This window comes from Leptonychotes weddellii, chromosome 2 (assembly GCF_054177405.1).
Source record: "Leptonychotes weddellii isolate Sample4059 chromosome 2, ASM5417740v2, whole genome shotgun sequence".
Classification (NCBI taxonomy): domain Eukaryota; kingdom Metazoa; phylum Chordata; class Mammalia; order Carnivora; family Phocidae; genus Leptonychotes; species Leptonychotes weddellii.
The window spans coordinates 5,040,900-5,056,068 of NC_138370.1; the positions used below are offsets into that span (position 1 = coordinate 5,040,900).

General features: G+C 49.8%; 2 long non-coding RNA genes and 1 pseudogene across 2 annotated transcripts; 2 read left to right on the top strand and 1 right to left on the bottom strand.

The window, feature by feature from the left end:
* The first annotated feature begins 1,188 nt into the window (after window positions 1-1,188).
* On the top strand, window positions 1,189-4,218 carry LOC145717613 (uncharacterized). Its single transcript, XR_014140953.1, has 2 exons — window positions 1,189-1,559; window positions 2,202-4,218. It is a non-coding gene; the product is annotated as an uncharacterized LOC145717613 (long non-coding RNA).
* A 102-nt stretch (window positions 4,219-4,320) lies between these two features.
* On the top strand, window positions 4,321-6,771 carry LOC145717614 (uncharacterized). Its single transcript, XR_014140954.1, has 2 exons — window positions 4,321-5,682; window positions 5,779-6,771. It is a non-coding gene; the product is annotated as an uncharacterized LOC145717614 (long non-coding RNA).
* A 2,035-nt stretch (window positions 6,772-8,806) lies between these two features.
* Window positions 8,807-10,935, bottom strand: LOC145720384 (XK-related protein 5-like; annotated as a pseudogene).
* Between the last annotated feature and the right edge of the window lie 4,234 nt (window positions 10,936-15,169).

The following is a 15,169-nucleotide window of genomic DNA, read 5'->3' on the forward strand; positions in this document are numbered from 1 at the left end:
AAAAGTCAGAGACGTAAAGAATTGCAAGTGGTTATAAAAATGTTTTCCACTAAGCTCTGTTTATTCCTTGGCCTTTGAAAAGACCTGCTTGGACACGTTTCTGACCAGCAATATGCATTTCCCACAGATGTAGGGGCTTTCTTATATAGACCATCAATAATTATCTATCTTCTTCTAAGGATAAAAATGGAAAGTGAAAAGTTCAAGAAATCAATTAGCTTGCTTGAATCTGCTGAGAAATTCAGAACAACGTTCATGGCTGAAATTTACAAAGTAAATCAACATAATATGAAGAAGTAAATTAACCTGGAATGACAAATTGAAAGGAAAGTTCCCATGTAACCTCATAAATTTCCTGCTTGATGGATTTCAAGTCTCTGATTCCTAATAAAATTCTCATGAGAACATAGTATTGCTCCATAAAAACTCCTGAACTCTCCCCATGAGAAATGGCTAGTTTATAAGGGCACATGGGTTCATGGCTGTGGTTTATTTATTAAAAATTTCTCAGTAAATATATCATGGTCCAGCGCATAGCACCCCACGATTATGGGGAGGCTGTGTATCATTCCTGCTGTCCCTAAGTATGAAGAAAAGAAGAAGTACGTCAGGAACTCTCTAAACCAGAAAAAACAAACAAACAAACAAACCCGTAACCTTTTTTTCTTTCCAGGAGAAAGTGCTATGAGAGCTGATCCTTGCCTTTACCTTGGGACCAAAAAGACCCCATAGGATTTTCACATTGGTCTTAGGAAAGTCTGAACATGGCTGCCAGATGGTTGACACTGAGTCCCGCAAGACAGAGTGAAGGCTTGGTGTCATCTCTGTCCCTAGCGTGGGACATGACCTCCCAGGGAGGACAGGGCAGACAAAAGCTGCCACGTGGGTATTGCAAGTTTTGAGGGACTTCAAACATCTCAGAGGAAAGTTGTATAATTACATGTAGTCACAAAGATAGTGAGTTCGTGGCTTACTTACCTCTCTTCACAGGCCTGTCACCTGGGAAAATAATCTTCACTAAACGTTATGTTTTTAATCTGTGCCAAACACTTGACTAAAAGCATTTTGGGTCTTACCCTACTTGGTTCGACACACAATCCTAATATGCAGGCTGTTACTCTCACCCTTGCCTTAGAGAGAGGGACACTTTAGGCAGAGTCCCTCTGACCTCACAAGGTGGGGAGCAGGGATTCACTGACCTCACAAGGAAGGGAGCAGGGATTCAAACCCAGGGAGGCTGACTGAATGTGGATGCACCAACCACCAGACTAGCCTTCCATGGAGAGGTCCCCTGGCCCCCAAGGAGGGTGGTGTGAATCCTGAGGGCCTTTCAAGATTGTATTCTACTCACCTGGGATTGTCTTCAAACCATCCACAGGTTCCAACCTCACACTGGCAAAGCACCTGTAATGAGTGAACGGAACCTATTCGTGATGTGCAGCATCTGATCTGAGCAAGCCTACACGGGACACGGACCCTCTGGCTCCTCTGTGCTTGTGTTCTGCTGGGCTCCAGTACCCAAGAGCTGGACCGCTGTTTCCAGCACCAGGCACTTACAGGTAGGTGCCTGAGTAAATGTTTTGGTAAGAATTTAGTTTTGGTCCATCGTTGAGAAGAGAGCATAATTAAGAAGTTTTGTTTTGTTTTGTTTTAAATAGACTATTTTTCAGAGCACTTTTAGATTCACAGCAAAATTGAGGGGACAGTACAGAGATTTCCCACGTCCCCCCACCCTGACACATGCACTGCCTCTCTCACTACCCACATCCCCCCAGATGGTGCAGCGTTACAAATGATGAACCTACACCCACCCATCATTATCAGCCAGAGCCCATAGTCGACATTAGGGTCACTCTGGGTGGTGTGCATTCTATGGGCTTAGACAAATGTATAATGACATGTATCCACCCTACAGTGTCACACAGAATAGTTTCACCGCCCTAAAAATTCCTCTCTGCTCTGCCCATTACTCCCTCCCCACCCAACCCCTGGCAAGCACTGATCTGTCTCCATACTTTTGCCTTTTCTAGAATGTCATGTACTTGGAATCATACAGTGTGTAGGCTTTTAAGATTGTCTTCTTTCACTTAGTGATATGCTCTTAAGGTTCCTCCATGACTTCTCATGGCTTCCTAGGTCATTTCTCTTTAATACTAACTAATATTCCATCGTCTAAGAAGGGCATACTTCTCATCTTATAGAAATGAAAAGCACTCTCTAGATCCATGGAATTCGGACTGAACGGGGGATCCACAAACACCATAGCATTGCTGGCACATTCTAGAATTCGATGTCCCTGAAGAGACACAGAAAAGGACTTTTTCTTCCTTAATGGCAACATTAATGATCCCCGTAATAAAAATCAGCCCGATGGGCCCTGTCATCCGAAATGTAGGCTAGGTATTATGTATGCCGGGTCTCAAGAATGAGCTTCACTGGTAAGACGCTGGATATTTCACAAATGCTGACTTCAGATTTAAGGGCACTGGCTACTGAAATTGGAAATTCGTCATATTCCTTTAATGGGAAATGGATAACCGCATTTGAACACCTCATGATCTCAATAAACCTTAAGCACACGATTTCAAGCAGGATAGGGCATCAGCTTGCTGCGAAAAGACAGAAGGCGCTGTGTGTGCCGAGCCCTCACATGCCCGTGGTGCAGGCCCCGCGGGGTGTTTGGGTGTGCGACTGAGGGTCACACGAGCTTACCCTTAGGAGGATTCTGGAGGGAGAACTAGGTAGGAGACCGGGGGCTCCGGGCGCCGCTGAGAGGCAACAGCGCCACCTGCTGGGCGAGCGCGGGAGGGCGAGCGCGCCTGCGCAGGGGGCCCAGAGGCCGACTTCAGGCACAGGGAGGGATGCTCCGCTCTGCCCAGGGCTGGGAGTTAGGCCAGATTACAACGGCATTAGGCCTTAGAGTAAAACGTGAATGTGAAGTGTGCTTCACTCATAATATCCGCCCGCTCAAATAGCCCCCGTGGAATGTCTCCATCAGCAACGTCAGCCAGGCCCGTAACCACACAGTCCATTAACCGCTCCGCGCGCTCGTGGTTCCTGCACAGAACTTGTCGTTACGGCGAAATATGATCATGAATTAAGTGAGAGAAGAAGGCATTTGGCCGTTTATTTCAAACCCAAGTCGAAACTAAGCCAGACTGAGCTTTTAGCTGACAAGTATTTAAAACAAAGGACTCAAAGTCCTACAAGTTTTTATAACTTTACAAAATTCAACTTGGACCCTTGTCCACCTGACTCCTTTACTCAGATTAATCACGTTACTTCCTGACCTCTGGGGAGAACTATGTATTGACCTCCAAATTCTTGAGACATTTGAGCATGGGAAGTGGGGTCCGAGTATGTACGTAAAGCTTTATCGTTCACTTTATAGTGGTTGCCATTTAAAGCAAACAGCTAGACTCGATTCCCTTCCCGATTCCCAGATCTTCTGGAGATAAGAGGGAACACAGGGATCTGACACTTTGGGGATTCCCATTGTGTGTGCTGGTCCTTTCATCAGGGCTACTTTATCATCCTGTGAGCCCACAAGGCCTGAGAAGAGTCTCTGACCCACCCTTTAACCATGGATGAGTTTTTGGCTCTTATGCCAAACAAGGTCACAAGGCCAAAGCAAGATGCCCCCAAACATTTCTATGGCTTTGGAGCAATTACTGTGAAACTTTTTAGTGCAAACAAGCTTAACTCTTCATCAGGATCCAGTATGCATTTGCTTTGGGACAAGTCGATCTCCAGGACAGAGGGTGGAGGCCTCCCAGGTTCCATGGCCTCAGGAAACAGTGGACCCCTAGACGCACAGGATGTCTGTGAGATGGCGACTCTCTAGAGGTCATCAGCATGAGGGATGGAAAGGAAGAGAAGGCTCCTGTCACTTGGGCAAGGCAGTTCACCAAGTGCCTTGGTGGGCATGAGTAAAAATCCTATAACCTAGCCACACCAATGTATAGTACTCCTTCCTTACAGGAGGGGAAACTGAGGCTCAGGAAGGTGGACTGGTTTATGGACAGTCAGGGAATCAGCTAGAGAAAGAGTCCAGAGAGAGCCCAGGTTGACTCTCCCACATGGTCTCCCCCTCATGCTGCTTCCCTCAAGGCACAGAAAGCCCAAAGCTCACATCTGTGGTTGACTAAACTTCAGGTATAAGAAAAAAGGAAGAAGAAGAAGGAGGAGGAGGAGGAGGACGAGGAGGAGGAGGAGGAGGAGGAGGAGGGAGGAGGAGAAGAAGAAATAGAAAATCTCTGTTCTCTTATCAAACATTCCATCTTTTAAAGTAAGTTAAAGACAAAGTGTTGCCTTTAAATGCAGAATTATCAGGTCCAAATGACATCCTTAATTGACCTTGGTTGGTTGCTGTTTGTGTTTTCTTAGTTTCAGTTTAAAGAACTAAGAGCAAAAGTCCATATTGTTTATTCTGTTCCCAGCCTCAGCTTCTCCTCTTTTCTTCCTCCCCCACCCCCAGCCTTGCCAATTTGTAAACAAATCAGAAAATCCCCAATGGGCTGAAAACCTGTCCATAGTTTACTCCAGCTGGAAAGAATTGTGCTCCACCAAGATTCAGACCCCGTTTATAATGGAAACCCTGACGGGCAATGTTGTGATTATAGTCTTGCCATAATGAATGTATCTGTGTGGTCAAAGTCACGGATTTTTCCATGGTATTTTTTCCATGGGAGATTTCCTCCCTGAGAGCTGTTAACTTAAAATCTGGATTATAGCTTTGACTTTAGAGCAGGATCTCTCCTGGCATCGATATAGCTTGAAGTTAGTGATTATATTGACTTTGGTAGGCCTGATTGGCAAGGGGGATATTAGTCAAATTGATTTTTTGCAAGATTGATGAGGGTAGGGGATAGGGATCTGGTGGTATAGAAATTTATGTCAGGAAACTTGTACACTTTCCCAGATTTTTAATCAGGGAGTATGTTCTCTCCTCTCTGAGCTGGTGGCTACATAAAAGGACAAAAAGTGAATAGGGGCTGACAGATATTAGGGTGACCAGCCACCCCAATTGGCCTGGGACTATTTGGTGTTAGCCCTAAAATCTTGCATCCCAGAAAACCCTCCAGCCTCAGGCAAACCAGGATAGTCGGTCACCCTAAATAGTATGGAAAATTGAATTAAATTCAGGAGAGCAGGAAAGTAATAGCCTTATTTCAAAGAATAACCAGACTGAGGTTTAAAGTAAAATCCTTCCTTGATGCTTAAAATACTTAAGTATAATCAGCATTTAGCTTGAGAATGTATTCAGGAAACAGCTCAAAAAGAATGTACAAATCTTATGGTTGGTGCGGCAGAATATAATGTGAAAAACCAAACAAACCACTATTCTAGCTAACAATTTCAGAGGTTAACCTCTCTTCTGCTCTTTTGGAGGCATAAGCAGAACAAGGCATCGTGTGGGGGTTTGGGTCCCCCCTAGGAGGCTGCGGCCAAGGGTCCCACCACCTAGAGTGTTTCCACGGTATCTTGGCTGCGCTCTAAACACTTCTTCTCTCTGCTAGAACAAGAAAAGGATGCAGGAGAGAAGGAAGTCAGAGGCCCATCAGGGGAGCTGGGGTCCCCTACCTGAGCCCCCACATAATGCCCCACCCAAGGGTCTCCCTTTCTGGTCTCAGGTTGTTCTGTTTGCCTTTCCGAGGGCTGCAAAAGCCACCTTTAGGACTGGTACACTGCCTGAGGTGAAGAGAAAGGAAGGAATACAGATTTTATTTATTTATTCATGAGAGACAGAGAGACAGAGAGAGAGAGAAGCAGAGGGAGAAGCAGGCTCCCAAGAAGGAAGGAATACAGAATCCAAACTAAGGCAGACATGGCCAACACCAGAGCCAAAAACATTGGTCCAGGGAGCCCCGGACAAGCCTGTAGAGTGTTGAGAGGAAATGGATATCAGCCCTCCTTTTTGACGTCTAAAAAGATATGTCAGGACATGAATATCGAACCTATCTCTGGAGTCACAAACGCCGAGGCTTTGGAGTATGTCTAATATCTCTTTCTGGATTTGTAAATTCAGAGCCTTGTTAGATGTGCGTTAACTTGGCCACGAAGTCCAGGACCTGGGGCTGGAGAAACGGGGCGCAAGGGAAGCAGCCCGCGGGGCTGGACTCTTCCCTCACTCCACGGAAGGTGGGCTTGGCCACATGACTCATTGAGGCCACAGAGCGTGGCAGGACGGGCAGTGTGGCCTGAATTTCCGGCCAGCGCATCCACAGCTCCTCTCCCCGGGATGGAGAGTGCATAGCGCTCTGACTGGCAGCCCGACGCCGAGCCCCGAGGAGGACCCGTAGACCCCGGAGGGGAATGTAAGTGCTCCTTGCTAGATGCCACTGTTGTGTTTACTTCGCATCCAAAGCTCACACAGGCCCCTGCTTTGAACGAGGGAACTTCACCTCATCGCACCGATCTGATTCTGTTTCAGTCATATGGCCCCACACCTGTCATAAAGCAGCTGTGACAAGGTGGGCACAAGGGCTCTTTGTTCTAGGCTCCCTGCTGATGTCATGGGAGTGCAGAAGACAGAGAACTTGCATTCTCATTTTTCTGCTTTTTTAAAATCAAGGTATAACTGATACACATTATGTTCGTTTCAGGTGTACATCCTAACGATTTGATGTTTGTATATATTGAAAAATGATCACATCTGTCACCACATAGTTACGATTGTTTTTGTGCTTCTTAATAGAAGTACCTGCCCCTTTATCAGAGTTCCGATTACCCCATGGGAGCGGAAGAGCGGCTGTCTTGTTCTTAAAAGATCAGAGTCTTCTCCAAAAAGGCAGGGGGTCTGTAACAGTTTTACAAACACCCGCTTCCAAAACAGCTTGTTCAGGGAGCTCCTGGCTGGCTCAGATGGTGGAGCGTGCCACTCTTGATCTTGGGGTCTTGAGTTTGAGCCCCACGTTGGGTGTGCGATGACTTCAAAAAGTAAAATAATAAAAAACAAAAACAAAATGGCCATTCAGAAGCATTGCTTATGGAAGTACAATCCTCGGTCATCCAGGAAAAACCTAGAAATTCAATTCCACTTACTGGGTATTGACTGAGCGCTTGCCATGAGCCGCCCATGGGCTTACTTACTGCCCAGGGCAAACAGCTGAAGCAGAGAGCCGGCTGCAAGCAGCATACATTCACTGTAGAAACATGGGCATCGACCCTTATTTCCCACAGGTTCTGGAGAGCCCAGGGCTCCCTGCTTTTTAGAAACAGCAGTGAAGGTAGCATTTGTCTGGTCTGTAGTGTTTAAGGATACTGGTAGTCAGTCCCTTTCTTGCATCCTCTGTGGCTTCATGGGATAAGAAGGAAGTGAACTAGCCTTAGAGAAATCAAGAAAGCCACATGGGCAGGTGCAACAGCAGACGTAAGATAAATACCCTCGAAGCCAAGGCCACGGGAGCGACACACGTGTTTTGAAGCTCTGGCTGATGGGCACTTACGGAGGTGGTGATGACAATCCAGTAGATCCAGTATAGAATGCTGAGCTCAGCAAGCAGAGGTTAAGCTACTCCTAATATTCTAGGGAGGAAAGGAGTAGCCTCTGACGTGTGGGAGCTGGTCTGGTGCCCACATTCCTCCGAGCCCTTTGTCCCACCTCTCACTGAGCCGCCCCCACGGGGTACACTCCCCCTGGCTGCAAAGGGTCACGAACCCAGCTGCTTCAGGTCCAGGTGGCCCCTGGTGCTCTTGACCTGAAGGGTGTTGGCCTTTCCCTCTAATAGTATCATACCTGTGCCCCACACATCCCGAGCACAGAGACGAAGACACGTAGTGTAGAGAAGTGAAACCCTCTGTCCAGTAACTGTTTCTTCAGGGGTGCGAGGGCATCCGGTCCCTGGGGAGCCTTCGGGAGGGTCCTGGCCCAGAGTAGCGCCTTCTACTGTCCTGGGCAGAGTCCCCAGTGCCATAGCCCACACCTTCCTGACAGAGTATCCCCTTGGCCAAACCCTGCTCAGGCTCCCCTGAACTTTCCAACGAGGCCTACTTCCACACTTCTCTCTGCTTTGTCCAGTTTTAGCAAGAATCCTGCTGCATCGCTATTAGCAAAATCCTCCACGCTCAAGGTCTCATCCCCTTCTGTATCTGGTCAAATTCCCCAGGCCCCACCGGCCCCAGGTGAGGTCGGACCACCTGGCCTGCCTTCAGCGCGAACCCTGTTAGGTTGGTTTAGCCAGTCTTTCCCTTACCCCTCAGGCTTCCTCTCGGTACACGTCCGTCCACTGACCCCACTCTGCTCCTTGACCCTCAGTTCCCACTTGTCCATGCTGTATCCGGAATGGAGTCCAGGTGTAGACTTTTCTCTTAACCCCTATTGCAATGGTCCTCGATATCATCTGCTTTTACTGCTTTCGCCTCTGCCCGGCTCTGGTTTGTCTCTGACGCTCCTTCCGCCAGGCAGCGGCTGGGGGCTCTTACAGGAACCTGTCGTACTGACATTCAGAGCCGCTGTCTGCTATCTGCCCTTGGCGTCTGTGGCCAGCAACAGGGACAATGACAATCTGACAGCTCACTGCGAAGTCACACTACACTTCCTCTCTGACGCCTGACTCTTGTCCCTGAACCCAGAGGTGTTTGGGAAAGCTAGAGCGGACCGCCCGCAGACAGCGCCCAGCCCTCCACGTGGGCTCTGCCTTCTGCTCCTGTGGTTTCTGACCGCACTTCTCTAACCAGCTCTGAAGGAAGGCTTCCAGAGACGTTGGAAACGCTTGTCCCCAAGAACCCGCTTTAGGGGAAAGCTGAGATCACAAGTAGCGTCTCACATGGAACGGAGGAGGGAGAACAGTAATGAAGTGTGAGGTCAGCGGTGGAGAGGAGCCACCTGACTCCAAGTCGCTGGCCGGCTGACCTGCAGGAAGGAGGGCTGTGTATTTAGCAAAATACTAAGGCCTAGGATCGGGCTGATGTTGGCTATGGTGGCAGGGAGGGGCCGCGTGGCCGGCTGAGGGGAGGACTCTGCCCTCCTCCCAGAGTGGGATGTCTGCGGAGTCGCCTGCTGCCTTCCTGAGGTGAGGCTGGGGTCCCCTCGGCCGTGGCACCGAAGTACAGCATGGAGCTCTCCTGCCCTTCCCCTCCTCTCCGCCCACCCGCACCTCTGCTCCTTCCTTCGGGCTGTGCTCCCTCCATGAGGCTGACTGCTTCTGGGCAGGAGCTGGGTCATGGCTGTCACTGGCAAAAGGGACCACACTGGGGGTTTCCAACGGGTCCGCTTCTGAGTTCAGGACACCTTGAAACTCAGAGCCTTTCTCTGAGGACAGGGGGTCCTGAGGTGACAGTGGGAGCTCTTGCTGGGGAAACAGGGGTGTCCTCTGCTGGGTGTAGTGCTGGTTCAGCCCCCACGAAGGGGGACGAAAGCAGCCAGGACTGTCTTCTCCAAAGGCTGCACTGATCTTAGACCCATTTCCTGTTTCTAGGGCAAGTTTCAGCAACAGCCAGTGATGATGACTGAGGAAACAATCCTCCAGAGCAGTCTGGCTTTCCAGCCCAGCCTCTGGGGGTCCCCAAGGTGGGCCGGGGGCCTTCCCCAGACCGGCGAACTCGTGACTTTTCTCCTGGCGTGTGCCCGGGCTCCCTGGCCTCTCCCCAGCTGGAGCCGGGGCCCGGGAGAAGTTTCTGTCTCTGCTTTATCAGCCCCTGGATGCCACACGACTCCTGCACGGACACAGCCCTGCCAGATGCCTGTGGGTCCAGGGTGTAGTGGTCTGTGATGAGTTAGCGAGACACTGCCTGAGAAAGAGGCAGAGAAAGAAGAGCACAAGGTTATGTTCCTTAAAGTCCCGCATCTTCCCCGTGGTCTGAGAACTCCAGACTCTGGAATTCCGAGCAGGGGAATATAATTGGGATCCCAAACAGGACTGTTGGAGTATCAGAGCTGGATATTCTGGGGGAAGTTAAGGAGGCTTCAGCTTCCACAAGCTGCAAATGTTTCTAAACGGAAAAACGTAATAACAAAGTTTAATCCTATCGATACTATGACTTTTTTCTCTAGGGCAGCTCTAACTGAGCACTCTAGGTGTGTGTGTGCATGTGTTTGTGTGTGTGTGTGTGTGTGTGATGTCCAGTAGAAAGGCTCATTTTACTTTCAAATAACTGGATCAAATGCTCAGAATGCAACCATCCACACACCAGAGGATGGACTCCAAAACTAGGGGAGGGGGAGGCAAGGAATAACCTCAAACACAAGACCCAAGTAAAGGTTAAACATATCCATCAAAAACCCCATCTCAAGGAATTTCCATGCGAAGCAACAACACTTCCTTTGAGCATAAACATCTTAATCACGTTGTTGTCAGTTTAATTTATTTTGATCAGAAGTGTTGACTACGGCAATAATTTCTTTAACAGAGCATTCCAGTAACCTCCCACGTTATTTCCAGTTTCCTGTTGCACTAGATCAAGTGCCTGGTTTCAAGGCGCTCATTATAAACAGCAAGAAACCTGGAGTAGAAGCGGGGGGGAAGCGCCCGAGGGGCTGGCAGACTGCGGTGTGGGGGAGCTGGGGGAGCCGACAAATGACCCCTTGGATCCTCTCCGACTACTTTCGGGGGATGAGGCATGGGGGGTCACAGTGGGCCTCCAGCAGGGGAGTGGAGACAGCATTCCTGTGGGATGGGTGGTGGCTCTGTGGTGGGTACCCCTCAAGCCACTTCTACACATTATTCGGAATTCTCACAATGATGTCACCCATCTTTGATAATGAGCCACCCAAGGTCAAAAAGGGGAACTAGCCCCCTCCTCAGGCAAGTCCAAAGTACATGCATTTAATGAGTGACCTTTCCATGGGGCCACATCATTCATAAGGTTCTGGGTTGCAAACCCAATCTGGCATGCAGTAGGTACTCAATAAATGTTGGTCAGGGGAGCTCAAGATGTCAGCCAGAGCCATCTGCTTCAGAACTTGTACACCTTTGCCGACAGCTCACCCACCATCTTCCTGCTGAGGACTCCCTCCAGGGCCACTTGGGAATCAGGGGTTTGGGCAGCTCCAGAAAGAGGGGGAGAAGGATCAGCAGCTGGGTCTGTCTGAGCCCCTCAGGCTGGGAGCTCACCATGCCCTGGGTCACTGAGAATGAAAACATCTTTCCTCCCCCATCCCTCCCACTTTTGTTTTTATTTCCCAAGCGTAGGGAGGAACGCCCTCTCAAGCTTACATTCATCTGTTAAGCCAAGTTAACACAGTGGGCATGGTGCACTCGGAGTCATTCATTCATAAAGTCAAGCTAATGAACTAAAACTGCCAGGCACTGTCCCAGATGCCAGATTGGAGCGGGGTGTGAATCCCAGCTCCACCACCTACAGAATGTCTGATCTTATGGGACATTACCTGACTTGCTCTGTGCCACCTTCCTCAGCTCTGAATTGGGGGTAATTCAGCATCCACGTCCCGGGGTTCTTGTTGGTAAATAGCACGTGGTGTCTTGTCTGGGGGTCCTTGCTCTGCTCCCCCCGTGCTAGGATGCTGAGTGGGGAGGGACAGGGAAGACTCATGTTTAACCCCAGCCAGAACCCCAGGGAGGAGGCCCCGCCCACGAGTCCTTACAGATAGAAGTGGACAGTTTGGGTCCAGATTTGCTTGGGTTCTACTTCTGATGCCCTGGTGGGGACCATCGGCAGTCCAGTGGTTTCCAGTTTGTTTGTTTGCTTTTAAGATTTTATTTATTTATTTGAGAGAGAGAGAGCAGGGGGGGAGAGGGAGAGAGAATCTGAAGCAGACTCCATGCTGAGTGCAGAGCCTGATGTGGGGCTCGATCCCACAACCGCAAGATCATGACCCAAGCCGAAACCCAAGAGTCCGACACTAACCCGTGGAGCCACCCAGGTGCCCCTGGTTTCTAGTTTTTATATATAAAAATATATTTCTTAGGATAAGTAAACAAATTGGACATAATTAGAAGATGGTATATTTAAATACTGTGTCTGAGGTAATACTAATAGGCCAAAAGTCTTAGAAAGCTTTGCCGTGGTCATTCATGGGCACCATTTTAACTCCAGAAAAGTAAAATAAGGAGGGAATTGAAAGCGTTATGAAGAGCTACTCAACAATCCTGAGAACGCCCACTCTCCCCAGGCCTTCCGGCTCTGGGCGGCACTGTTTGAAAGGTCCAGCAGGTATTATTTCAGGACTCAATGCCACAAAACTTGGAATTTCTCTCTCTCCTTAAATTAACTGCATCTCATCAGCTATCTGGTCCTGCTGAGTCAAATTCTTAAGTTTGTCTCAAATCCATTGCGTTTTTCCTGTCCTCACAGCCGTTTTCACGGCAGTTCTGATCCTATTGTTTCCTGTCTGAGTCCTATGGTTTCCTGTCTTCATTCCCTGTTCACGGTCTCTCCTCCACACCACTGCCAGGTGATCTGTTTCATCTGCAGATCAGACCTTGTCATCCCTCCCTAACACACCTGGAAGTAGCCCTATCTCACCTGAGGGGCATCAAGACCCCACTCCTTGACAATGCGGGCAATCCTGTTTACAATGCATCCCCAGTCTTCCTTTGCAGAGTCATCTTCCAACCCGCACTCCCACAGGGACTGTGCTGGCTACCGGGATGGGCCAACCTGCCTGAGCTAAGGGATGCCCGGGGGCTGGTAAAACGTTATTTTGGAGTGTGTCTGTGAGGGTTTCCAGAAGAGGTTAGCACTTGAATCAGTAGACTGAGTAAAGGACCTGACCCTTACCCCCTCACCAGGGCAGGCAGGCCTCGTCCAATCTGTGGAGGGTCTGAATAAAACAAAAAAGTGGAGAAAGGGCAATTCTGTCTTTTCTTGAGCTGAGACATCCATCTTATCCTTTCCTTGGACATCCGAGCTCCTAGTTCTCAGTCTTTTGGACTCGGACTGAATTACACCACATTTTCCTGGGTCTCCCACTTGCAGAAGGCATACCGTGGCCTACCTCAGCCTCCAAAATTGTGTGTGCCAATTCCCATAAATCTCCTCTCATGCATGTCTATACAGCCTATCAGTTCTGTTTCCCTGGAGAACCTTGACTGACACACCACCACCAACAACAAAGACTCTCTCCTTGACCAAACCTGACTCAGATCGGCATCTCGAAGCCCTCTTCTTGCCTCGGCCTGAAGCCTGGCCTATACAAATTGCAGACATGTGGTACAAATGCCTTTGTCAACCACCCCTCCCCCGACACACATTAAGAGACTTGAACAAACACTCCCATAGCTCCTAACAACTCAAGGCTGCCTCCCTAGGGTGATGAACTGGCCCCAGTTCAGTTTCTGCCTAAGAAAGCTAACACCGCCAGGAAGATTCACTCTCTGTTCCAGCCAAAATCTGCTGAAAGGCAGAGAGGCCGTGAACCCCCTCTTAGATGAGTTACTTTGGAAAGCTTGCACGTACAAATCCCCGTCTCTGCGTCTCTGAGGTGTAACTCCTCTGCCACCCAGAACTGCCTCCTCAAGGACCAGCGAGCTGTCTCTCTGACGCACCAACGCTCAAGAACACCCTCCCGGCCCAGGGGTGGGAGGACAGCCTGCTCTAACTTGCATGAACACTGCCGCCTGTCATGTGAGAAGTGAGCTCCTCCTCCCGATAAACGCAGATGGCAGTCACCTTAACCACCCCCTTTCCCGCTGTTGATAAATTTCCATCTCCCTGACCCTGCTCAAACGTCCGATGTCCCCCCCAGTCCATGCCCCCATCCTCCCTTAAAAATGCCCAGCCACCGCCCCACAAACTGAGATTGAGGTCCGTTCTTCGTTGTTGCGACGGACTTAATAAACTTTGTTTCATCACCTTTAACCAGTAGTCTGGCTCTGCTCGTCTGATGCCACCCACGCTCCTTTCCCGCGGGCTCCCTGACACTCTGTCTTGTTTCTGCAGCTTTGCCTGAAATGGCCCCCTCCCCCCCACATCCTTTTCTTCCAGCCGGGCTCATCCCCCGAGACCAGCTCGAATGCCCCCTTTTGTAAAGCCTTCTCGGACGCTCTCCGTCGGCCTCTTGTATTCCTGCGGGGTGGTCTCCGTCACAGAGCTTGCGTTCATGGGTCTGTGTCTTTGGGGCCCCTGAGGCTCCACCTGCCCACATGCTGGCCTCTGAGTCCACTTCCAGCACATGGAGGAAGCTGTATGTGCACGCTTAAGTGAGTGAGCTGGTAACAAGTGGAAGACATCAAACCTGGCTTTGCAGGGCATTCACAAATCATCCAGAGGCCAGCTGCCTCCTCTGGAAGGGAAGGGAAGGCGAGGCGTTCTCAGTTAGGCTGGCCATCAGCACCACCTGACCCTGCTTCCAAAACACCGATTCCAGGGTCTCCCTCAGACCTGTTGGGCCTGAATCCCTGGCAAGGCCCCTGAGTGCCTCCGACAGCCAGCCAGGCTGAGAAGTGGGGGCACAGAGGCCCCGAGGCCCTCCCAGCTCAAACGCTCTCAGCTCCACCGCCCAGCCGCGTGGCTTGCTGGTTATAGCTGGGCTCATAGCATCCGACCAGCTGGATCTGAACACCGCCTCTGTCTGCCCAGATGCCTGACTTTCCATGCCTCAGTTTCTGTACCTGTAAAATGGGTTTCGTCTCATTGAGTGCTGTGAGAAGTAAGACAGTTAATGAGCTTAGAACAGTGTCTGGTGCATGATGATCCTGCCCAAAATGTTAGCAATTACTAATGATTCTGTTGTTACTCCCAGGACCTGAAGACGAGAACAAGAGGTCATAGGAGAGTAGGAAAAAGTTCTAGCACAGAACCTACAAAACTACAAATGCTTCATACTTCTGTTGAGTGAATCAATGAAAGAGGAAGTCCAGAAGTTCCTGCTTTGACCTTGGGGGCACGGTTTCCATTATTTAAGCAAAGCCATTAACCATTAAAAAACAGAGCTACTCCAAGCCCCCAGGCCCATCCTCCTTAGAAAGTGATTTCTAAGTACTCTGTGGTCTTTTGGCTTTTGGAAAAACAACAACTTTCTCTTTGCCAACAAAACACAATTTACCCCAAAGGAGTCACTTTCTCTCTGGGTCAGGGCTCATGTGTCTTCCAGGGAAGGTGCCCGCTGGGGAGGGGCGAGGTCCATGAAAGGACAGCGTGACAGGCCTGCCATTTACGGGGTGTTGGCAGGAGGCTTGGACCAGACACCCAGGGATCAGGGCCCGGCCTGGGCAACATCGCCGGCCGGCTGGTGACCCTGGACGTGGCAGGTCACCTCCGGGAGTGG